Raw genomic sequence first — 27,943 nt, forward strand, 5'->3', positions numbered from 1 at the left:
ATACAGGTGATAGAATGTCAGGGTGTTACACTTACAGTACATTACCCCCAGCCTGTGCTCCTTCCCCAGTGCCCACTATACAGGTGACAGAAGATCCGGGTGTTACACTTACAGTACATTGCACCCAGCCTATGGCTCCATCCCCAGTGCCCACTATACAGGTGGCAGAAGATTCGGGTGTTACACTTACAGTACACTGCCCCCAGCCTGTGCATTACCCCCAGCCTATGGCTCCTTCCCTAGTGCCCATTATACAGGTGACAGAAGATCCGGGTGTTACACTTACAGTGCATTGCCCCCAGCCTGTGCTCCTTCTCCAGTGCCCACTATACAGGTGACAGAAGATCCAGGTGTTACACTTACAGTACACTGCCCCCAGCCTGTGACTCCTTCCCCAGTGCCCACTATACAGGTGACAGAACATCTGGGTGTTACTCTTACAGTACACTGCCCCCAGCCTGTGACTCCTTCCCCAGTGCCCACTATACAGGTGACAGAAGATCCAGGTGTTACACTTACAGTACATTGCCCCCAGCCTGTGGCTCCTTCCCCAGTGCCCACTATACAGGTGACAGAAGATCCAGGTGTTACACTTACAGTACATTGCCCCCAGCCTGTGCTCCTTCCCGAGTGCCCACTATACAGGTGATAGAAGATCCGGGTGTTACACTTACAGTACATTGCCCCCAGCCTGTGCTCCTTCCCCAGTGCCCACTATACAGGTGACAGAAGATCCGGGTGTTACACTTACAGTACATTGCCCCCAGCCTATGGCTCCTTCCCCAGTGCCCACTATACAGGTGACAGAAGATCCAGGTGTTACACTTACAGTACACTGCCCCCAGCCTGTGTTCCTTCCCCAGTACCCACTATACAGGTGATAGAAGGTCAGGTAGTTACACTTACAGTCAGTGTTGGACTGGGACATGAAGGGCCCACCGGGGGAATGCAGTGATAGGGGCCCATGCTTAAAGGGTGTGGTCATCCACCAGAGGGGGTATGGTCAGCAACCACAGATGCTTGGCTAACCAATGGGCAAACCTTGGTGTAGTTTCTATAGAAGAGAACCAAGCCCCCATGCTGATCAATGTTCCTGGTAACTGACCATCTAATAGAGTAACAATCTATAAATTGAGGTCTGGAACCTTACACCTAGAGGAAGGGGTGGGCCCACAGGCAGTGGGACCCACTGGGGACTTCCCCTGTGGGCCAGTCCAACCCTGCTTACAGTACATTGCCCCCAGCCTGTGCTCCTTCCCCAGTGCTCACTATACAGGTCACAGAAGATCCGGGTGTTACACTTACAGTACACTGCCCCCAGCCTGTGCTCCTTCCCCAGTACCCACTATACAGGTGACAGAAGATCCGGGTGTTACACTTACAGTACATTGCCCCCAGCCTATGCTCCTTCCCCAATGCCCACTATACAGGTCACAGAAGATCCGGGTGTTACACTTACAGTACATTGCCCCCAGCCTGTGCTCCTTCCCCAGTGCCCACTATACAGGTGACAGAAGATCCAGGTGTTACACTTACAGTACACTGCCCCCAGCCTATGACTCCTTTCCCAGTGCCCACTATACAGGTGACAGAAGATCCGGGTGTTTCACTTACAATACACTGCTCCCAGCCTATGGCTCCTTCCCCAGTGCCCACTATACAGGTGACAGAAGATCTGGGTGTTACACTTACAGTACTCTGCCCAGCCTGTGGCTCCTTCCCCAGTGCCCACTATACAGGAGGCAGAAGATCCGGGTGTTACACTTACAGTACATTGCGACCAGCCTATGGCTCCTTCCCCAGTGCCCACTATACAGGTGACAGAAGATCCGGGTGTTACACTTACAGTACACTGCCCCCAGCCTGTGCTTCTTCCCCAGTACCCACTATACAGGTGACAGAAGATCCGGGTGTTACACTTACAATACACTGCCACCAGCCTATGGCTCCTTCCCCAGTGCCCACTATACAGGTGACAGAAGATCTGGGTGTTACACTTACAGTACATTGCCCCCAGCCTATGGCTCGTTCCCCAGTGCCCACTATACAGGTGACAGAAGATCAGGGTGTTACACTTACAATACATTGCCCCCAGCCTATGGCTCCTTCCCCAGTGCCCACTATACAGGTGACAGAAGATCCAGGTGTTACACTTACAGTACACTGCCCCAGCCTCTGCTCCTTCCCCTCTGCCCACTATACAGGTGATAGAAGATCCGGGAGTTACACTTACAGTACATTGCCCCCAGCCTGTGCTCCTTCCCCAGTGCCCAGTATACAGGTGACAGAAGATCAGGGTGTTATACTTACAGTACACTGACCCAGCCTGTGCTCCTTCCCCAGTACCCACTATACAGGTGACAGAAGATTCGGGTGTTACTTTTAAAGTACATTTCCCCAGCCTGTGCTCCTTCCCCAGTGCCCACTATACAGGTGACAGAACATCCGGGTGTTACACTTACAGTACACTGCCCCCAGCCTGTGCTTCTTCCCCAGTACCCACTATACAGGTGACAGAAGATCCGGGTGTTACACTTACAGTACATTGCCCCCAGCCTGTGCTTCTTCCCCAGTACCCACTATACAGGTGACAGAAGATTCGGGTGTTACACTTACAGTACACTGCCCCTAGCCTGTGCTCTTTCCCCAGTGCCAACTATACAGGTGACAGAAGATCCAGGTGTTACACTTACAGTACACTGCCCCCAGCCTGTGACTCCTTCCCCAGTACCCACTATACAGGTGGCAGAAGATCCGGGTGTTACACTTACAGTACATTACCCCCAGCCTGTGCTCCTTCCCCAGTGCCCACTATACAGGTGGCAGAAGATCCTGGTGTTACACTTACAGTACATTACCCCCAGCCTGTGCACCTTCCCCAGTGCCCACTATACAGGTGACAGAAGATCCGGGTGTTACACTTACAGTACATTGCCCCTAGCCTATGGCTCCTTCCCTAGTGCCCATTATACAGGTGATAGAAGATCCGGGTGTTACACTTACAGTACATTGCCCCCAGCCTATGGCTCCTTCCCCAGTGCCCACTATACAGGTGACAGAAGATCCGGGTGTTACACTTACAGTACATTGCCCCCTGCCTGTGTTCCTTCGCCAGTGCCCACTATACAGGTGACAGAAGATCCGGGTGTTACACTTACAGTACATTGCCCCCAGCCTATGGCTCCTTCCACAGTGCCCACTATACAGGTAACAGAAGATCCGGGTGTTACACTTACAGTACATTGCTCCCGGCCTGTGCTCCTTCCCCAGTGCCCACTATACAGGTGACAGAAGATCCGGGTGTTACACTTACAGTACACTGCCCCCAGCCTATGGCTCCTTCCCCAGTGCCCACTATACAGGTGACAGAAGATCCGGGTGTTACACTTACAGTACACTGCCCCCAGCCTATGGCTCCTTCCCCAGTGCCCACTATACAGGTGACAGAAGATCCGGGTGTTACACTTACAGTACACTGCCCCCAGCCTGTGTTCCTTCCCTAGTACCCACTATACAGGTGATAGAATGTCAGGGTGTTACACTTACAGTACATTACCCCCAGCCTGTGCTCCTTCCCCAGTGCCCACTATACAGGTGACAGAAGATCCGGGTGTTACACTTACAGTACATTGCACCCAGCCTATGGCTCCATCCCCAGTGCCCACTATACAGGTGGCAGAAGATTCGGGTGTTACACTTACAGTACACTGCCCCCAGCCTGTGCATTACCCCCAGCCTATGGCTCCTTCCCTAGTGCCCATTATACAGGTGACAGAAGATCCGGGTGTTACACTTACAGTGCATTGCCCCCAGCCTGTGCTCCTTCTCCAGTGCCCACTATACAGGTGACAGAAGATCCAGGTGTTACACTTACAGTACACTGCCCCCAGCCTATGACTCCTTCCCCAGTGCCCACTATACAGGTGACAGAACATCTGGGTGTTACTCTTACAGTACACTGCCCCCAGCCTGTGACTCCTTCCCCAGTGCCCACTATACAGGTGACAGAAGATCCAGGTGTTACACTTACAGTACACTGCCCCCAGCCTATGACTCCTTCCCCAGTGCCCACTATATGGGTTACAGAACATCTGGGTGTTACTCTTACAGTACACTGCCCCCAGCCTGTGACTCCTTCCCCAGTGCCCACTATACAGGTGACAGAAGATCCAGGTGTTACACTTACAGTACATTGCCCCCAGCCTGTGGCTCCTTCCCCAGTGCCCACTATACAGGTGACAGAAGATCCAAGTGTTACACTTACAGTACATTGCCCCCAGCCTGTGCTCCTTCCCGAGTGCCCACTATACAGGTGATAGAAGATCCGGGTGTTACACTTACAGTACATTGCCCCCAGCCTGTGCTCCTTCCCCAGTGCCCACTATACAGGTGACAGAAGATCCGGGTGTTACACTTACAGTACATTGCCCCCAGCCTATGGCTCCTTCCCCAGTGCCCACTATACAGGTGACAGAAGATCCAGGTGTTACACTTACAGTACACTGCCCCCAGCCTGTGTTCCTTCCCCAGTACCCACTATACAGGTGATAGAAGGTCAGGTAGTTACACTTACAGTCAGTGTTGGACTGGGACATGAAGGGCCCACCGGGGGAATGCAGTGATAGGGGCCCATGCTTAAAGGGTGTGGTCATCCACCAGAGGGGGTATGGTCAGCAACCACAGATGCTTGGCTAACCAATGGGCAAACCTTGGTGTAGTTTCTATAGAAGAGAACCAAGCCCCCATGCTGATCAATGTTCCTGGTAACTGACCATCTAATAGAGTAACAATCTATAAATTGAGGTCTGGAACCTTACACCTAGAGGAAGGGGTGGGCCCACAGGCAGTGGGACCCACTGGGGACTTCCCCTGTGGGCCAGTCCAACCCTGCTTACAGTACATTGCCCCCAGCCTGTGCTCCTTCCCCAGTGCTCACTATACAGGTCACAGAAGATCCGGGTGTTACACTTACAGTACACTGCCCCCAGCCTGTGCTCCTTCCCCAGTACCCACTATACAGGTGACAGAAGATCCGGGTGTTACACTTACAGTACATTGCCCCCAGCCTATGCTCCTTCCCCAATGCCCACTATACAGGTCACAGAAGATCCGGGTGTTACACTTACAGTACATTGCCCCCAGCCTGTGCTCCTTCCCCAGTGCCCACTATACAGGTGACAGAAGATCCAGGTGTTACACTTACAGTACACTGCCCCCAGCCTATGACTCCTTTCCCAGTGTCCACTATACAGGTGACAGAAGATCCGGGTGTTTCACTTACAATACACTGCTCCCAGCCTATGGCTCCTTCCCCAGTGCCCACTATACAGGTGACAGAAGATCTGGGTGTTACACTTACAGTACTCTGCCCAGCCTGTGGCTCCTTCCCCAGTGCCCACTATACAGGAGACAGAAGATCCGGGTGTTACACTTACAGTACATTGCGACCAGCCTATGGCTCCTTCCCCAGTGCCCACTATACAGGTGACAGAAGATCCGGGTGTTACACTTACAGTACATTGCCCCCAGCCTGTGCTCCTTCCCCAGTGCCCACTATACAGGTGACAGAAGATCCGGGTGTTACACTTACAGTACATTGCCCCCAGCCTGTGCTCCTTCCCCAGTGCCCACTATACAGGTGACAGAAGATCCGGGTGTTACACTTACAGTACATATACCCCAGCCTGTGCTCCTTCCCCAATGCCCACTATACAGGTCACAGAATATCCGGGTGTTACACTTACAGTACATTGCCCCCAGCCTGTGCTCCTTCCCCAGTGCCCACTATACAGGTGACAGAAGATCCGGGTGTTACACTTACAGTACACTGACCCCAGCCTGTGCTCCTTCCCCAGTGCCCACTACACAGGTGACAGAAGATCCGGGTGTTACACTTACAGTACACTGCCCCCAGCCTGTGCTCCATCCCCAGTACCCACTATACAGGTGACAGAAGATCCGGGTGTTACACTTACAGTACATTGCCCCCAGCCTATGCTCCTTCCCCAATGCCCACTATACAGGTCACAGAAGATCCGGGTGTTACACTTACAGTACATTGCCCCCAGCCTGTGCTCCTTCCCCAGTGCCCACTATACAGGTGACAGAAGATCCAGGTGTTACACTTACAGTACACTGCCCCCAGCCTATGACTCCTTTCCCAGTGCCCACTATACAGGTGACAGAAGATCCGGGTGTCTCACTTACAATACACTGCTCCCAGCCTATGGCTCCTTCCCCAGTGCCCACTATACAGGTGACAGAAGATCTGGGTGTTACACTTACAGTACTCTGCCCAGCCTGTGGCTCCTTCCCCAGTGCCCACTATACAGGAGACAGAAGATCCGGGTGTTACACTTACAGTACATTGCGACCAGCCTATGGCTCCTTCCCCAGTGCCCACTATACAGGTGACAGAAGATCCGGGTGTTACACTTACAGTACATTACCCCCAGCCTGTGCTCCTTCCCCAGTGCCCACTATACAGGTGGCAGAAGATCCGGGTGTTACACTTACAGTACTCTGCCCCCAGCCTGTGGCTCCTTCCCCAGTGCCCACTATACAGGTGACAGAAGATCCGGGTGTGACACTTAGTACATTTCCCCCAGCCTGTGTTCCTTCCCCAGTACCCACTACACAGGTGACAGAAGATCCGGGTGTTACACTTAAAGTACATTTCCCCCAGCCTGTGCTCCTTCCCCAGTACCCACTATACAGGTGACAGAAGATCCGGGTGTTACACTTAAAGTACATTTCCCCCAGCCTGTGCTCCTTCCCCAGTACCCACTATACAGGTGGCAGAAGATCTGGGTGTTACACTTACAGTACATTGCCCCCAGCCTGTGCTCCTTCCCCAGTGCCCACTATACAGGTGACAGAAGATCCGGGCGTTACACTTACAGTACTCTGCCCAGCCTGTGGCTCCTTCCCCAATGCCCACTATACAGGTGACAGAAGATCCGGGTGTTACACTTACAGTACACTGCCCCCAGCCTGTGCTTCTTCCCCAGTACCCACTATGCAGGTGACAGAAGATCCGGGTGTTACACTTACAATACACTGCCACCAGCCTATGGCTCCTTCCCCAGTGCCCACTATACAGGTGACAGAAGATCTGGGTGTTACACTTACAGTACATTGCCCCCAGCCTATGGCTCGTTCCCCAGTGCCCACTATACAGGTGACAGAAGATCAGGGTGTTACACTTACAATACATTGCCCCCAGCCTATGGCTCCTTCCCCAGTGCCCACTATACAGGTGACAGAAGATCCAGGTGTTACACTTACAGTACACTGCCCCAGCCTCTGCTCCTTCCCCTCTGCCCACTATACAGGTGATAGAAGATCCGGGAGTTACACTTACAGTACATTGCCCCCAGCCTGTGCTCCTTCCCCAGTGCCCAGTATACAGGTGACAGAAGATCAGGGTGTTATACTTACAGTACACTGACCCAGCCTGTGCTCCTTCCCCAGTACCCACTATACAGGTGACAGAAGATTCGGGTGTTACTTTTAAAGTACATTTCCCCAGCCTGTGCTCCTTCCCCAGTGCCCACTATACAGGTGACAGAACATCCGGGTGTTACACTTACAGTAGACTGCCCCCAGCCTGTGCTTCTTCCCCAGTACCCACTATACAGGTGACAGAAGATCCGGGTGTTACACTTACAGTACATTGCCCCCAGCCTGCGCTTCTTCCCCAGTACCCACTATACAGGTGACAGAAGATTCGGGTGTTACACTTACAGTACACTGCCCCTAGCCTGTGCTCTTTCCCCAGTGCCAACTATACAGGTGACAGAAGATCCAGGTGTTACACTTACAGTACACTGCCCCCAGCCTGTGACTCCTTCCCCAGTACCCACTATACAGGTGGCAGAAGATCCGGGTGTTACACTTACAGTACATTACCCCCAGCCTGTGCTCCTTCCCCAGTGCCCACTATACAGGTGGCAGAAGATCCTGGTGTTACACTTACAGTACATTACCCCCAGCCTGTGCTCCTTCCCCAGTGCCCACTATACAGGTGAGAGAAGATCCGGGTGTTACACTTACAGTACATTGCCCCTAGCCTATGGCTCCTTCCCTAGTGCCCATTATACAGGTGATAGAAGATCCGGGTGTTACACTTACAGTACATTGCCCCCAGCCTATGGCTCCTTCCCCAGTGCCCACTATACAGGTGACAGAAGATCCGGGTGTTACACTTACAGTACATTACCCCCAGCCTGTGCTCCTTCCCCAGTGCCCACTATACAGGTGGCAGAAGATCCGGGTGTTACACTTACAGTACTCTGCCCCCAGCCTGTGGCTCCTTCCCCAGTGCCCACTATACAGGTGACAGAAGATCCGGGTGTGACACTTAGTACATTTCCCCCAGCCTGTGTTCCTTCCCCAGTACCCACTACACAGGTGACAGAAGATCCGGGTGTTACACTTAAAGTACATTTCCCCCAGCCTGTGCTCCTTCCCCAGTACCCACTATACAGGTGACAGAAGATCCGGGTGTTACACTTAAAGTACATTTCCCCCAGCCTGTGCTCCTTCCCCAGTACCCACTATACAGGTGGCTGAAGATCTGGGTGTTACACTTACAGTACATTGCCCCCAGCCTGTGCTCCTTCCCCAGTGCCCACTATACAGGTGACAGAAGATCCGGGTGTTACACTTACAGTACTCTGCCCAGCCTGTGGCTCCTTCCCCAGTGCCCACTATACAGGTGACAGAAGATCTGGGTGTTACACTTACAGTACATTGCCCCGAGCCTATGGCTCGTTCCCCAGTGCCCACTAAACAGGTGACAGAAGATCAGGGTGTTACACTTACAATACATTGCCCCCAGCCTATGGCTCCTTCCCCAGTGCCCACTATACAGGTGACAGAAGATCCAGGTGTTACACTTACAGTACACTGCCCCAGCCTCTGCTCCTTCCCCTCTGCCCACTATACAGGTGATAGAAGATCCGGGAGTTACACTTACAGTACATTGCCCCCAGCCTGTGCTCCTTCCCCAGTGCCCAGTATACAGGTGACAGAAGATCAGGGTGTTATACTTACAGTACACTGACCCAGCCTGTGCTCCTTCCCCAGTACCTACTATACAGGTGACAGAAGATTCGGGTGTTACTTTTAAAGTACATTTCCCCAGCCTGTGCTCCTTCCCCAGTGCCCACTATACAGGTGACAGAACATCCGGGTGTTACACTTACAGTACACTGCCCCCAGCCTGTGCTTCTTCCCCAGTACCCACTATACAGGTGACAGAAGATCCGGGTGTTACACTTACAGTACATTGCCCCCAGCCTGTGCTTCTTCCCCAGTACCCACTATACAGGTGACAGAAGATTCGGGTGTTACACTTACAGTACACTGCCCCTAGCCTGTGCTCTTTCCCCAGTGCCAACTATACAGGTGACAGAAGATCCAGGTGTTACACTTACAGTACACTGCCCCCAGCCTGTGACTCCTTCCCCAGTACCCACTATACAGGTGGCAGAAGATCTGGGTGTTACACTTACAGTACATTACCCCCAGCCTGTGCTCCTTCCCCAGTGCCCACTATACAGGTGGCAGAAGATCCTGGTGTTACACTTACAGTACATTACCCCCAGCCTGTGCTCCTTCCCCAGTGCCCACTATACAGGTGAGAGAAGATCCGGGTGTTACACTTACAGTACATTGCCCCTAGCCTATGGCTCCTTCCCTAGTGCCCATTATACAGGTGATAGAAGATCCGGGTGTTACACTTACAGTACATTGCCCCCAGCCTATGGCTCCTTCCCCAGTGCCCACTATACAGGTGACAGAAGATCCGGGTGTTACACTTACAGTACATTGCCCCCTGCCTGTGTTCCTTCGCCAGTGCCCACTATACAGGTGACAGAAGATCCGGGTGTTACACTTACAGTACATTGCCCCCAGCCTATGGCTCCTTCCACAGTGCCCACTATACAGGTAACAGAAGATCCGGGTGTTACACTTACAGTACATTGCTCCCGGCCTGTGCTCCTTCCCCAGTGCCCACTATACAGGTGACAGAAGATCCGGGTGTTACACTTACAGTACACTGCCCCCAGCCTATGGCTCCTTCCCCAGTTCCCACTATACAGGTGACAGAAGATCCGGGTGTTACACTTACAGTACACTGCCCCCAGCCTATGGCTCCTTCCCCAGTTCCCACTATACAGGTGACAGAAGATCCGGGTGTTACACTTACAGTACACTGCCCCCAGCCTATGGCTCCTTCCCCAGTGCCCACTATACAGGTGACAGAAGATCCGGGTGTTACACTTACAGTACACTGCCCCCAGCCTGTGTTCCTTCCATAGTACCCACTATACAGGTGATAGAATGTCAGGGTGTTACACTTACAGTACATTACCCCCAGCCTGTGCTCCTTCCCCAGTGCCCACTATACAGGTGACAGAAGATCTGGGTGTTACACTTACAGTACATTGCACCCAGCCTATGGCTCCATCCCCAGTGCCCACTATACAGGTGGCAGAAGATCCGGGTGTTACACTTACAGTACACTGCCCCCAGCCTGTGCATTACCCCCAGCCTATGGCTCCTTCCCTAGTGCCCATTATACAGGTGACAGAAGATCCGGGTGTTACACTTACAGTGCATTGCCCCCAGCCTGTGCTCCTTCTCCAGTGCCCACTATACAGGTGACAGAAGATCCAGGTGTTACACTTACAGTACACTGCCCCCAGCCTGTGACTCCTTCCCCAGTGCCCACTATACAGGTGACAGAACATCTGGGTGTTACTCTTACAGTACACTGCCCCCAGCCTGTGACTCCTTCCCCAGTGCCCACTATACAGGAGACAGAAGATCCAGGTGTTACACTTACAGTACATTGCCCCCAGCCTGTGGCTCCTTCCCCAGTGCCCACTATACAGGTGACAGAAGATCCAGGTGTTACACTTACAGTACATTACCCCCAGCCTGTGCTTCTTCCCCAGTACCCACTATACAGGTGACAGAAGATTCGGGTGTTACACTTACAGTACACTGCCCCTAGCCTGTGCTCTTTCCCCAGTGCCAACTATACAGGTGACAGAAGATCCAGGTGTTACACTTACAGTACACTGCCCCCAGCCTGTGACTCCTTCCCCAGTGCCCACTATACAGGTGGCAGAAGATCCGGGAGTTACACTTACAGTACATTACCCCCAGCCTGTGCTCCTTCCCCAGTGCCCACTATACAGGTGGCAGAAGATCCGGGTGTTACACTTACAGTACTCTGCCCCCAGCCTGTGGCTCCTTCCCCAGTGCCCACTATACAGGTGACAGAAGATCCGGGTGTTACACTTACAGTACATTGCCCCCAGCCTGTGCTCCTTCCCCAGTGCCCAGTATACAGGTGACAGAAGATCAGGGTGTTATACTTACAGTACACTGACCCAGCCTGTGCTCCTTCCCCAGTACCCACTATACAGGTGACAGAAGATCCGGGTGTTACACTTAAAGTACATTTCCCCCAGCCTGTGTTCCTTCCCCAGTACCCACTACACAGGTGACAGAAGATCCGGGTGTTACACTTAAAGTACATTTCCCCCAGCCTGTGCTCCATCCCCAGTACCCACTATACAGGTGACAGAAGATCCGGGTGTTACACTTAAAGTACATTTCCCCCAGCCTGTGCTCCTTCCCCAGTACCCACTATACAGATGGCAGAAGATCTGGGTGTTACACTTACAGTACATTGCCCCCAGCCTGTGCTCCTTCCCCAGTGCCCACTATACAGGTGACAGAAGATCCGGGTGTTACACTTACAGTACTCTGCCCAGCCTGTGGCTCCTTCCCCAGTGCCCACTATACAGGTGACAGAAGATCCGGGTGTTACACTTACAGTACACTGCCCCCAGCCTGTGCTTCTTCCCCAGTACCCACTATACAGGTGACAGAAGATCCGGGTGTTACACTTACAATACACTGCCACCAGCCTATGGCTCCTTCCCCTGTGCCCACTATACAGGTGACAGAAGATCTGGGTGTTACACTTACAGTACATTGCCCCCAGCCTATGGCTCATTCCCCAGTGCCCACTATACAGGTGACAGAAGATCCGGGTGTTACACTTACAATACATTGCCCCCAGCCTATGGCTCCTTCCCCAGTGCCCACTATACAGGTGACAGAAGATCCAGGTGTTACACTTACAGTACACTGCCCCAGCCTCTGCTCCTTCCCCACTGCCCACTATACAGGTGATAGAAGATCCGGGTGTTACACTTACAGTACATTGCCCCCAGCCTGTGCTCCTTCCCCAGTGCCCAGTATACAGGTGACAGAAGATCAGGGTGTTATACTTACAGTACACTGACCCAGCCTGTGCTCCTTCCCCAGTACCCACTATACAGGTGACAGAAGATTCGGGTGTTACACTTAAAGTACATTTCCCCAGCCTGTGCTCCTTCCCCAGTGCCCACTATACAGGTGACAGAACATCCGGGTGTTACACTTACAGTACACTGCCCCCAGCCTGTGCTTCTTCCCCAGTACCCACTATACAGGTGACAGAAGATCCGGGTGTTACACTTACAATACACTGCCACCAGCCTATGGCTCCTTCCCCAGTGCCCACTATACAGGTGACAGAAGATCTGGGTGTTACACTTACAGTACATTGCCCCCAGCCTATGGCTCGTTCCCCAGTGCCCACTATACAGGTGACAGAAGATCAGGGTGTTACACTTACAATACATTGCCCCCAGCCTATGGCTCCTTCCCCAGTGCCCACTATACAGGTGACAGAAGATCCAGGTGTTACACTTACAGTACACTGCCCCAGCCTCTGCTCCTTCCCCTCTGCCCACTATACAGGTGATAGAAGATCCGGGAGTTACACTTACAGTACATTGCCCCCAGCCTGTGCTCCTTCCCCAGTGCCCAGTATACAGGTGACAGAAGATTAGGGTGTTATACTTACAGTACACTGACCCAGCCTGTGCTCCTTCCCCAGTACCCACTATACAGGTGACAGAAGATTCGGGTGTTACTTTTAAAGTACATTTCCCCAGCCTGTGCTCCTTCCCCAGTGCCCACTATACAGGTGACAGAACATCCGGGTGTTACACTTACAGTACACTGCCCCCAGCCTGTGCTTCTTCCCCAGTACCCACTATACAGGTGACAGAAGATCCGGGTGTTACACTTACAGTACATTGCCCCCAGCCTGTGCTTCTTCCCCAGTACCCACTATACAGGTGACAGAAGATTCGGGTGTTACACTTACAGTACACTGCCCCTAGCCTGTGCTCTTTCCCCAGTGCCAACTATACAGGTGACAGAAGATCCAGGTGTTACACTTACAGTACACTGCCCCCAGCCTGTGACTCCTTCCCCAGTACCCACTATACAGGTGGCAGAAGATCCGGGTGTTACACTTACAGTACATTACCCCCAGCCTGTGCTCCTTCCCCAGTGCCCACTATACAGGTGGCAGAAGATCCTGGTGTTACACTTACAGTACATTACCCCCAGCCTGTGCTCCTTCCCCAGTGCCCACTATACAGGTGACAGAAGATCCGGGTGTTACACTTACAGTACATTGCCCCTAGCCTATGGCTCCTTCCCTAGTGCCCATTATACAGGTGATAGAAGATCCGGGTGTTACACTTACAGTACATTGCCCCCAGCCTATGGCTCCTTCCCCAGTGCCCACTATACAGGTGACAGAAGATCCGGGTGTTACACTTACAGTACATTGCCCCCTGCCTGTGTTCCTTCGCCAGTGCCCACTATACAGGTGACAGAAGATCCGGGTGTTACACTTACAGTACATTGCCCCCAGCCTATGCTCCTTCCCCAATGCCCACTATACAGGTCACAGAAGATCCGGGTGTTACACTTACAGTACATTGCCCCCAGCCTGTGCTCCTTCCCCAGTGCCCACTATACAGGTGACAGAAGATCCAGGTGTTACACTTACAGTACACTGCCCCCAGCCTAAGACTCCTTTCCCAGTGCCCACTATACAGGTGACAGAAGATCCGGGTGTTTCACTTACAATACACTGCTCCCAGCCTATGGCTCCTTCCCCAGTGCCCACTATACAGGTGACAGAAGATCTGGGTGTTACACTTACAGTACTCTGCCCAGCCTGTGGCTCCTTCCCCAGTGCCCACTATACAGGAGGCAGAAGATCCGGGTGTTACACTTACAGTACATTGCGACCAGCCTATGGCTCCTTCCCCAGTGCCCACTATACAGGTGACAGAAGATCCGGGTGTTACACTTACAGTACATTGCCCCCAGCCTGTGCTCCTTCCCCAGTGCCCACTATACAGGTGACAGAAGATCCGGGTGTTACACTTACAGTACATTGCCCCCAGCCTGTGCTCCTTCCCCAGTGCCCACTATACAGGTGACAGAAGATCCGGGTGTTACACTTACAGTACATATACCCCAGCCTGTGCTCCTTCCCCAATGCCCACTATACAGGTCACAGAATATCCGGGTGTTACACTTACAGTACATTGCCCCCAGCCTGTGCTCCTTCCCCAGTGCCCACTATACAGGTGACAGAAGATCCGGGTGTTACACTTACAGTACACTGACCCCAGCCTGTGCTCCTTCCCCAGTGCCCACTACACAGGTGACAGAAGATCCGGGTGTTACACTTACAGTACACTGCCCCCAGCCTGTGCTCCATCCCCAGTACCCACTATACAGGTGACAGAAGATCCGGGTGTTTCACTTACAATACACTGCTCCCAGCCTATGGCTCCTTCCCCAGTGCCCACTATACAGGTGACAGAAGATCTGGGTGTTACACTTACAGTACTCTGCCCAGCCTGTGGCTCCTTCCCCAGTGCCCACTATACAGGAGACAGAAGATCCGGGTGTTACACTTACAGTACATTGCGACCAGCCTATGGCTCCTTCCCCAGTGCCCACTATACAGGTGACAGAAGATCCGGGTGTTACACTTACAGTACACTGCCCCCAGCCTGTGTTCCTTCCCTAGTACCCACTATAAGAGCACAGGCTAGGGGCAGTGTACTGTAAGTGTAACACCCGAATCTTCTGTCACCTGTATAGTGGGTACTGGGGAAGAAGCACAGGCTGGGGGCAATGTACTGTAAGTGTAACACCCGGATCTTCTGTCACCTGTATAGTGGGTACTGGGGAAGAAGCACAGGCTGGGGGCAGTGTACTGTAAGTGTAACACCCGGATGTTCTGTCACCTGTATAGTGGGCACTGGGGAAGGAGCACAGGCTGGGGAAATGTACTTTAAAAGTAACACCCGAATCTTCTGTCACCTGTATAGTGGGTACTGGGGAAGGAGCACAGGCTGGGTCAGTGTACTGTAAGTATAACACCCTGATCTTCTGTCACCTGTATACTGGGCACTGGGGAAGGAGCACAGGCTGGGGGCAATGTACTGTAAGTGTAACTCCCGGATCTTCTATCACCTGTATAGTGGGCAGAGGGGAAGGAGCAGAGGCTGGGGCAGTGTACTGTAAGTGTAACACCTGGATCTTCTGTCACCTGTATAGTGGGCACTGGGGAAGGAGCCATAGGCTGGGGGCAATGTATTGTAAGTGTAACACCCTGATCTTCTGTCACCTGTATAGTGGGCACTGGGGAACGAGCCATAGGCTGGGGGCAATGTACTGTAAGTGTAACACCCAGATCTTCTGTCACCTGTATAGTGGGCACTGGGGAAGGAGCCATAGGCTGGTGGCAGTGTATTGTAAGTGTAACACCCGGATCTTCTGTCACCTGCATAGTGGGTACTGTGGAAGAAGCACAGGCTGGGGGCAGTGTACTGTAAGTGCAACACCCGGATCTTCTGTCACCTGTATAGTGGGCACTGGGGAAGGAGCCACAGGCTGGGCAGAGTACTGTAAGTGTAACACCCGGATCTTCTGTCACCTGTATAGTGGGCACTGGGGAAGGAGCACAGGCTGGGGGCAATGTACTGTAAGTGTAACACCCAGATCTTCTGCCACCTGTATAGTGGGTACTGGGGAAGGAGCACAGGCTGGGGGAAATGTACTTTAAGTGTAACACCCGGATCTTCTGTCACCTGTATAGTGGGTACTGGGGAAGGAGCACAGGCTGGGGGAAATGTACTTTAAGTGTAACACCCGGATCTTCTGTCACCTGTGTAGTGGGTACTGGGGAAGGAACACAGGCTGGGGGAAATGTACTAAGTGTCACACCCGGATCTTCTGTCACCTGTATAGTGGGCACTGGGGAAGTACACTGCCCCCAGCCTGTGACTCCTTCCCCAGTACTCACTATACAGGTGGCAGAAGATCCGGGTGTTACACTTACAGTACATTACCCCCAGCCTGTGCTCCTTCCCCAGTGCCCACTATACAGGTGGCAGAAGATCCTGGTGTTACACTTACAGTACATTACCCCCAGCCTGTGCTCCTTCCCCAGTGCCCACTATACAGGTGAGAGAAGATCCGGGTGTTACACTTACAGTACATTGCCCCTAGCCTATGGCTCCTTCCCTAGTGCCCATTATACAGGTGATAGAAGATCCGGGTGTTACACTTACAGTACATTGCCCCCAGCCTATGGCTCCTTCCCCAGTGCCCACTATACAGGTGACAGAAGATCCGGGTGTTACACTTACAGTACATTGCCCCCTGCCTGTGTTCCTTCGCCAGTGCCCACTATACAGGTGACAGAAGATCCGGGTGTTACACTTACAGTACATTGCCCCCAGCCTATGGCTCCTTCCACAGTGCCCACTATACAGGTAACAGAAGATCCGGGTGTTACACTTACAGTACATTGCTCCCGGCCTGTGCTCCTTCCCCAGTGATCACTATACAGGTTACAGAAGATCCGGGTGTTACACTTACAGTACACTGCCCCCAGCCTATGGCTCCTTCCCCAGTGCCCACTATACAGGTGACAGAAGATCCGGGTGTTACACTTACAGTACACTGCCCCCAGCCTATGGCTCCTTCCCCAGTGCCCACTATACAGGTGACAGAAGATCCGGGTGTTACACTTACAGTACACTGCCCCCAGCCTGTGTTCCTTCCCTAGTACCCACTATACAGGTGATAGAATGTCAGGGTGTTACACTTACAGTACATTACCCCCAGCCTGTGCTCCTTCCCCAGTGCCCACTATACAGGTGACAGAAGATCCGGGTGTTACACTTACAGTACATTGCACCCAGCCTATGGCTCCATCCCCAGTGCCCACTATACAGGTGGCAGAAGATCCGGGTGTTACACTTACAGTACACTGCCCCCAGCCTGTGCATTACCCCCAGCCTATGGCTCCATCCCTAGTGCCCATTATACAGGTGACAGAAGATCCGGGTGTTACACTTACAGTGCATTGCCCCCAGCCTGTGCTCCTTCTCCAGTGCCCACTATACAGGTGACAGAAGATCCAGGTGTTACACTTACAGTACACTGCCCCCAGCCTGTGACTCCTTCCCCAGTGCCCACTATACAGGTGACAGAACATCTGGGTGTTACTCTTACAGTACACTGCCCCCAGCCTGTGACTCCTTCCCCAGTGCCCACTATACAGGTGACAGAAGATCCAGGTGTTACACTTACAGTACATTGCCCCCAGCCTGTGGCTCCTTCCCCAGTGCCCACTATACAGGTGACAGAAGATCCAGGTGTTACACTTACAGTACATTGCCCCCAGCTTGTGCTCCTTCCCGAGTGCCCACTATACAGGTGATAGAAGATCCGGGTGTTACACTTACAGTACATTGCCCCCAGCCTGTGCTCCTTCCCCAGTGCCCACTATACAGGTGACAGAAGATCCGGGTGTTACACTTACAGTACATTGCCCCCAGCCTATGGCTCCTTCCCCAGTGCCCACTATACAGGTGACAGAAGATCCAGGTGTTACACTTACAGTACACTGCCCCCAGCCTGTGTTCCTTCCCCAGTACCCACTATACAGGTGATAGAAGGTCAGGTAGTTACACTTACAGTCAGTGTTGGACTGGGACATGAAGGGCCCACCGGGGGAATGCAGTGATAGGGGCCCATGCTTAAAGGGTGTGGTCATCCACCAGAGGGGGTATGGTCAGCAACCACAGATGCTTGGCTAACCAATGGGCAAACCTTGGTGTAGTTTCTATAGAAGAGAACCAAGCCCCCATGCTGATCAATGTTCCTGGTAACTGACCATCTAATAGAGTAACAATCTATAAATTGAGGTCTGGAACCTTACACCTAGAGGAAGGGGTGGGCCCACAGGCAGTGGGACCCACTGGGGACTTCCCCTGTGGGCCAGTCCAACCCTGCTTACAGTACATTGCCCCCAGCCTGTGCTCCTTCCCCAGTGCTCACTATACAGGTCACAGAAGATCCGGGTGTTACACTTACAGTACATTGCCCCCAGCCTGTGCTCCTTCCCCAGTGCCCACTATACAGGTGACAGAAGATCCGGGTGTTACACTTACAGTACATTGCCCCCAGCCTGTGCTCCTTCCCCAGTGCCCACTATACAGGTGACAGAAGATCCGGGTGTTACACTTACAGTACATATACCCCAGCCTGTGCTCCTTCCCCAATGCCCACTATACAGGTCACAGAAGATCCGGGTGTTACACTTACAGTACATTGCCCCCAGCCTGTGCTCCTTCCCCAGTGCCCACTATACAGGTGACAGAAGATCCGGGTGTTACACTTACAGTACACTGACCCCAGCCTGTGCTCCTTCCCCAGTGCCCACTACACAGGTGACAGAAGATCCGGGTGTTACACTTACAGTACACTGCCCCCAGCCTGTGCTCCTTCCCCAGTACCCACTATACAGGTGACAGAAGATCCGGGTGTTACACTTACAGTACATTGCCCCCAGCCTGTGCTCCTTCCCCAATGCCCACTATACAGGTCACAGAAGATCCGGGTGTTACACTTACAGTACATTGCCCCCAGCCTGTGCTCCTTCCCCAGTGCCCACTATACAGGTGACAGAAGATCCAGGTGTTACACTTACAGTACACTGCCCCCAGCCTATGACTCCTTTCCCAGTGCCCACTATACAGGTGACAGAAGATCCGGGTGTTTCACTTACAATACACTGCTCCCAGCCTATGGCTCCTTCCCCAGTGCCCACTATACAGGTGACAGAAGATCTGGGTGTTACACTTACAGTACACTGCCCCCAGCCTATGGCTCCTTCCCCAGTGCCCACTATACAGGTGACAGAAGATCCGGGTGTTACACTTACAGTACACTGCCCCCAGCCTGTGACTCCTTCCCCAGTGCCCACTATACAGGTGATAGAAGATCCGGGTGTCACAATTACAAAACATCATCATTTGCTGTTTCATCCAAAGACAGAGATAAAAAATGACATTACTGGCACTGCGTTACTGGCACTGCGGAATATGTCAGCATTACGACCACTGAGCATAACAATTATCACTTTCAGTTTTAAAAGGGGGCTGTAGTTATGAGACCGGCGACCACGATGCTGCCGGTCTCATTACCGACAAGGAAATCCCAACAAGGGACTTAAAGATAGGCGTCAAAATACCAACGCCTATCTTAACCCGACACCGGAACACCGAAGGACGCCAGCCCAAACGAGGTAAGTCTGGGCGCCCTTAGTGTTAGCCGTGTGGGGGGGGAGGGTTAGGATAAGGGAGCATAGTGGGGTTAGGGATAGATTTTTTTTGGGGGGTGGGTTAGGCACTAGGCACCCCTAGGGGGGAGGCTTAGGGTTAGGCACCCCCAGGGTGAGGTTAGGGTTAGGCACCCCCAGGGTGAGGTTTGGGTTAGGCACCCCTAGGGGTGAGGTTTGGGTTAGGAACCCCAAGGGGGAGGTTAGGCACCACTAAGGGAGGTTTAGGGGGAGAGGGCAAGGCATAGGGTACTTACCTCCCTTGTAGGGATCTTCTCCCTCCTGGCTGCTGGCGACGGGATATGAATCAGCGGCTATTTGGCCACTGGGACTTCATTCATACCCATTCCCCAAAAAATTACTAGGGTCACAGATTAACTCATCTAACAAATCCTGCTCCTAACCATTCAATCCGAGCACATGTCCCAACCACTAATAATCCTCGGCGTGACTACACCATCAGTACAGGAGCCACATAGCCACACAGGTGCCACTGAGGAAGGTATATAAAGGAAAATCACAGAACTTGGGTCTGAAAGATGGACTTTTGAGGCTGATATTATTATCTATTTATTAACATACTCTGCAGCATTTTGCAGGGAGTATTTGGTTATTCATATCAGCCCCTGCCCCAGCGGAGCTTGCACTCTACATTTCCTGTCACATGGACACACTCACTAGAGGGTTTTGATTTTTTGCCAGAATCCTATTAGCCTGCCAGTATGTTTTTATATTGTTGGAGAAAACACACACTCAAACATGAAAAGCACAAACAAACTCCACACCATCATTGGTGGGAATTGAACCCAAGACCCCAGGAATGTGTGGCAGTGGTGAGAAGTATTACACCACCTGAGCTATCCTTGCTTATTGGTATTACATCTACTCAATGTCTGGAGGTGTTGGGGGTCCACTGAGATCACAGTCCACAGGTGGGTCCTGGGACCTAACTATTCCCCCTCAGCGAGTTCCAGTCCTGTTGTTATAAATAAGGGGCGATTGTGACATTGGATTAGCAAGGGGCAAACTGCAATTCCTGCTAAGCTGCAGATCCCATTATTTGGCAAAATCCTCTTGGTAGATCTGATTGAGCAGCAGCCGGAGGGCACCAGGTTTGGTCACTTTGGGGAGACTGGCAGTGCTGTCATTAAACAGAGGAGACAGCTGTTATGCCAGAAGACAGTCAGCAACTCCTCCAGTCCCCGAGGTCACTTAGAAAGCACATTCCGCCACAGCCCTTCTATTAAATGTAATTTCCTCCCACCTAGAAGGATAGAGAATCTGTAATTATACACGGCGGAACCTGCAATCACCTCGTGCCTCATTACTCTGAAGGCCCAGTGTTCTGCAAGTGTGTTGGGACTCTTGTGTCCCTGAGAGGACACGAAACCTGTCATTATTCCCTCCCAGAGTCTGCTGAGCACTCAGGTCATTGCCAGGTTCAGATAGGTACATATAGAAGTGTGCAAGCACATATATCTCTGTATATACCTGCATGGATGCCTAGGGCTGCAGACACAATGTAGTATAGTAATGATGTTGGTAAAATCATATGTTATGTAACGCAGAGATGTCATACATATATATATATAAAGGTGTACATGACATCGGTCTCTGTAATAATACCCAGATTGCAGGAGACACATACTAAAAAGAAGGTGAAACATTCCCCTGAAGGACATTTCGGGTGACCACACGTAAGTAGAGGAAGTCACGGTGCCCTAGGCCACAGGTTTCCTTTTGAGAAATTCAGCAAAAAATATTAAATGAAGTAAAATGTGCTTATGTCATCCTTAGGGTCAGTTATGTGGTTGTGGACAGGGCTGTGCCAATATATCATCCTAAAGCTAGGCATACACTTACCAATGTGTGTGCCCAACAATGCTGCGATAGCCGACAGGTCAACATATCGGGTGGCTGGTACACATTACACGAACTGGTGCCCGACATCCAGGTATGTTGGTCACCAGCTCCATTCACCTGCCTGGTGTCGGCAGCTGACTCATTCCATTGGCCCTACATGCAGGCCGACATAACAACCCCAATGGACAACCTGCAGGAGCGCGCATAGTCATCCATAGTGGGTACACACTGGCCATTGTAGATGATGTGTTGGCCCGATCGACCGGATCAGGCGACATATCATCTAGCATCGTGTACCCACCTCTAAGGTCAGTTATGTGGTGGTGGAAAGGTCTGTACTTACCGGTCATCCTTAGGGTCAGTTATGTGGTGGGGGACAGGGCTGTGCTTACCGGTCATCCCAGGGTCAGTTAGGCTCTACTGGACAGGGCTCTGCTTACCGGTCATCCATAGGGTCAGTTATGTTTTACTGGACAGGGCTGTAGGGTCAGTTACTGTATGTGGTTGGGGACAGGGCTGTGCTTACCGGTCATCCATAGGGTCAGTTATGTGGTGGGGGACAGGGCTGTGCTTACCGGTCATCCATAGGGTCAGTTATGTGGTGGGGGACAGGGCTGTGCTTACCGGTCATCCATAGGGTCAGTTATGTGGTAGGGGACAGGGCTGTGCTTACCAGTCATCCATAGGGTCAGTTATGTGGTGGGGGACAGGGATGTGCTGACCTGTCATCCTTAGGGTCAGTTATGTGGTGGTGAACAGGGTTGTGTTTCTGTTTGTAGACATATTTCATGATTGCCAGCCACAAGATCTGGTTTTGCCTATTACATGGACCATTTCATTTGTTTCGGTACCACCAATCCTTAGCACCCCTGCAAGCACTCAGTTTGAGAGCCAGTGTTATACTGTGCTGGTGTTAGTGAGTGTTACAGTGAAGCATCTCGCAATTCCGGATTCATTTCCGATAAACTGCACCTTTCTGCCATAGTCTCACCCCAGCGAGCCTTGGAAAAGCTGGGAGGTCACGCGTGTTCCCGGGCGGCTTTCTAGCCTTAGACAAATGATCTACTTTAGAACTGTACAGTTCTCAAACATGTAAGAACAGATGCTTCACTTTGTCACAGGCAACATGTTTAGAAGAGAAGATGGAATAAGAAAACTAAAGAATAATATAACATGTACCCAGCGTTCATGTGACTGCTCGCGGTGAGAGGAGGGAAGGAAAATGAGGGAACTGTCACTGCTATAGACTGATTGCGTAACCGACTGTAAACGCTGCATGTTGGGATCCTCGGAACCACCTTGGCTGGTTGTGCTGTTCTCTTGTACTGTATATACAGAAGACAAAGACCCCTCTGTGTGAACTAGTTCATGTGAGCTCCATTATATTGCGGATGTCCAAAACAGTTTATTTATGATAGTTGTACTTATAAAGAGTCCAGTATCTGATGGCATTCTATACTACCGACGGTTCCGCCTTGTGAGTATAAACCTCATCACCACCTCACAATAAAGTAGATGCCAGTCCAGTAGGTGCAAAAGAACTAAATGGCAGGATCGTACTGTATGGAGACAGGTGTGGTTACACTGTGCAGGGAATTTCCCCTGATTGGTCCTGGTGCTCTCCTCCAAATGCTGCACTCCAATCACTGTGCTTCTTGTGTGCAAGCAAGAGTTGGATGGCAGGGGGAAGCTGTCTAACCAATCAAAGTAGCTGTAAATTAATTAAAGTTACTTTATTGCTCAACATGTGCCCAATAATTTGATATATAAAATTCATTGGTTTGTTTGCTTGTCAGGTTATGCATTCAGACACCCCGGCACCGATTGGGATGAAACTAACGCGAGGTGGTTCATATGGATTCTGGCCAGGTTTAGGGGTGTCAGGGTCCTGGTCGGACCTCCCGTTGGTGTACACTGGGCCAAAGTTTGACTCAGGAACCCGTTCTGGGTCTTCCACAGGATGGACTTGGATGAAAACTTCACAGAAGGGTGACAACTGGTCTGGGATGTCTAACTTAATAACTTGAAGATTTAAACCCGGGTTACATCGGGTACTTCATCTATTACTGTAATATATATACCCAAATACAGAAACAAAAGTCGTGCACCCTTAAAACATTACAATCTTTTATCTCAGTGCACAGAGCTGGGATTTCTTGTGCAAACGTAGCTAAACCACCTTGCACTGACAAAGCTGGTTACAGAAGGGGAGAGGTATGAATAGGCGTTATGGGGTTTAGTGGTAGCAGCGCACATTATGTGTGCTAATACCGCTTCTCCCCATGTAGTAATATTGTGAAGTGTGTGCCCCCATCATTATCAGCGCTCCTATCCTATCTTCACCGATGTGCATCAAAATGTATGAACGGTCAGTGGCAATGACCATTCCGACAGCAGCAGCTATCGTTGCCCTATGACATTTGCTGCGGCGGGTGCTGGGTTGTGCATGGGAGATTTTGCAATGCTTGCAAGATACCGCACATGCCCACTAGAGTTGGCTGGGAGGTGAGACACAGCGCAGTAGCACTAGGCTGATGAACTGTGGACTATAGCGGGGATGGTATAAAATGCTGCAGAGAGAAGCAGAAGGGGAAAGGCTGAACAGTCACCTCTGTCTTTTGCCATCTCCTGAAACCTGACTGGAATGAATCATAAATATTATGAGTTGACTGATGGGTTTCCAGTTGAGTTGAACCAGAGACAGATTTTATCTAGAAGCTGCAGCCTCCCCCCCCCCCCGAGTAAAATCTGCCACTTCAGTGAGCTAGTTGGAGTCTGTGACTGCACTGGCTACACTGTGACTGCACTGACTACACTGTGACTGCAGTGACTACACTGTGACTGCACTGACTACACTGTTACTGGCACTGGCTACACTGTGACTGCACTGACTACACTGTGACTGCACTGATTACACTGTTACTGGCACTGGCTACACTGACTACACTGTGACTGCACTGACTATACTGTGACTGCACTGACTACACTGTGCCTGTACTGACTACACTGTTACTGGCTACACTGTGACTGTACTGACTACACTGTGACTGCACTGATTACACTACTACTGGCACTGGCTACACTGTGACTGCACTGACTATACTGTGACTGCACTGACTACACTGTGACTGTACTGACTACACTGTGACTGCACTGATTACACTGTTACTGGCACTGGCTACACTGTGACTGTACTGACTACACTGTGACTGCACTGACTATACTGTGACTGCACTGACTACACTGTGACTGTACTGACTACACTGTTACTGGCTACACTGTGACTGCACTGACTAAACTGTGACTGCACTGACTATACTGTGACTGCACTGACTACACTGTTACTGGCTACACTGTGACTGTACTGACTACACTGTGACTGCACTGATTACATTGTTACTGGCACTGGCCACACTGTGACTGCACTGACTACACTGTGACTGCACTGACTACACTGTTAATGCACTGACTACACTGTGACGGCACTGGCTACACTGTGACTGCACTGGCTACACTGTGACTGCACTGATTACACTGTTACTGGCACTGGCTACACTGTGACTGCACTGACTGTACTGCGACTGCACTGACTACACTGTGACTGCACTGACTATACTGTGACTGCACTGACTACACTGTGACTGCACTGACTACACTGTGACTGCACTGATTACACTGGTACTGGCTACACTGTGACTGTACTAACTACACTGTTACTGGCTACACTGTGACTGTACTGACTACACTGTGACTGCACTGACTATACTGTGAATGCACTGACTACACTGTGACTGCACTGGCTACACTGTGACTTCACTGACTACACTGTGACTGCACTGATTACACTGGTACTGGCTACACTGTGACTGTACTGACTACACTGTTACTGGCTACACTGTGACTGTACTGACTACACTGTGACTGCACTGACTATACTGTGACTGCACTGACTACACTGTGACTGCACTGACGATACTGTGACTGCACTGACTACACTGTGACTGTACTGACTACACTGTTACTGGCTACACTGTGACTGTACTGACTACACTGTGACTTCACTGATTACACTGTTACTGGCACTGGCTACACTGTGACTGCACTGACTATACTGTGACTGCACTGACTACACTGTGACTGCACTGACTACACTGTGACTGCACTGACTACACTGTGACTGCACTGACTACACTGTTACTGGCTACACTGTGACAGTCACAGTGTAGCCAGTAACAGTGTAGTCAGTACAGTCACAGTGTAGCCAGTAACAGTGTAGTCAGTGCAGTCACAGTGTAGTCAGTGCAGTCACAGTGTAGTCAGTGCAGTCACAGTACAGTCAGTGCCAGTAACAGTGTAATTAGTGCAGTCACAGTGTAGTCAGTACAGTCACAGTGTAGCCATTAACAGTGTAGTCAGTACAGTCACAGTGTAGTCAGTGCAGTCACAGTGTAGTCAGTGCAGTCACAGTGTAGTCAGTACAGTCACAGTGTAGCCAGTAACAGTGTAGTCAGTGCAGTATCAGTGTAGTCAGTGCAGTCACAGTGTAGTCAGTGCAGCCACAGTGTAGTCACAGTGTAGCCAGTGCCAGTAACAGTGTAATCAGTGCAGTCACAGTGTAGCCAGTGCCTTCACAGTGTATCCAGTGCCGTCACAGTGTAGTCAGTGCAGTCACAGTATAGTCAGTGCAGTCACAGTGTAGTCAGTACAGTCACAGTGTAGCCAGTGACTGCACTGACTACACTGTGACTGCACTGGCTACACTGTGACTGCACTGACTACACTGTGACTGCACTGACTACACTGGTACTGGCTACACTGTGACTGTACTGACTACACTGTTACTGGCTACACTGTGACTGTACTGACTACACTGTGACTGCACTGACTATACTGTGACTGCACTGATTACACTGTGACTGCACTGATGATACTGTGACTGCACTGACTACACTGTGACTGTACTGACTACACTGTTACTGGCTACACTGTGACTGTACTGACTACACTGTGACAGAACTGATTACACTGTTACTGGCACTGGCTACACTGTGACTGCACTGACTATACTGTGACTGCACTGACTACACTGTGACTGCACTGACTACACTGTGACTGCACTGACTACACTGTGACTGCACTGACTACACTGTTACTGGCTACACTGTGACTGTACTGACTACACTGCGACTGCACTGACTACCCTGTGACTGTACTGACTACACTGTTAATGGCTACACTGTGACTGTACTGACTACACTGTGACTGCACTGATTGCACTGTTACTGGCACTGACTGTACTGTGACTGCACTGACTACACTGTGACTGCACTAACTACACTATGACTGCACTGACTACACTGTTACTGGCTACACTGTGACTGTACTGACTACACTGTTACTGGCTACACTGTGACTGTATTGACTACACTGTGACTGCACTTACTACTCTGTGACTGCACTGACTATACTGTGACTGCACTGACTACACTGTGACTGTACTGACTACACTGTTACTGGCTACACTGTGACTGTACTGGCAACACTGTGACTGCACTGATTACACTGTTACTGGCACTGGCTACACTGTGACTGCACTGACTACACTGTGACAGCACAGGCTACACTGTGACTGCACTGGCTACACTGTGACTGTACTGACTACACTGTGACTGCACTGACTATACTGTGACTGCACTGACTACACTGTGATGGCACTGGCTACACTGTGAAGGCACTGGCTACACTGTGACTGCACTGATTACACTGTTACTGGCACTGGCTACACTGTGACTACACTGTGACTGCACTGACTACACTGTTACTGCACTGAATACACTGTTACTGGCTACACTGTGAGTGTACTGACTACACTGTGACTGCACTGACTACACTGTGACTGCACTGACTACACTGTGACTGTACTGACTACACTGTTAATGGCTACACTGTGACTGTACTGACTACACTGTGACTGCACTGATTGCACTGTTACTGGCACTGACTGTACTGTGACTGCACTGACTACACTGTGACTGCACTGACTACACTGTGACTGCACTGACTACACTGTTACTGGCTACACTGTGACTGTACTGACTACACTGTTACTGGCTACACTGTGACTGTACTGACTACACTGTGACTGCACTTACTACACTGTGACTGCACTGACTATACTGTGACTGCACTGACTACACTGTGACTGTACTGACTACACTGTTCTTGGCTACACTGTGACTTTACTGACTACACTGTGACAGCACTGGCTAAACTGTGACTGGCTACACTGTTACTGTACTGACTACACTGTTACTGGCACTGGCTACACTGTGACTGCACTGACTACACTGTGACTGCACTGACTATACTGTGACTGCACTGACTACACTGTGACTGTACTGACTACACTGTTGCTGGCTACACTGTGACTGCACTGACTATACTGTGACTGCACTGACGATACTGTGACTGCACTGATTACACTGTTACTGGCAC

Source organism: Taudactylus pleione, unplaced genomic scaffold (assembly GCF_031769625.1).
Source record: "Taudactylus pleione unplaced genomic scaffold, aTauple2 ptg000134l, whole genome shotgun sequence".
In the NCBI taxonomy this organism is placed as follows: domain Eukaryota; kingdom Metazoa; phylum Chordata; class Amphibia; order Anura; family Myobatrachidae; genus Taudactylus; species Taudactylus pleione.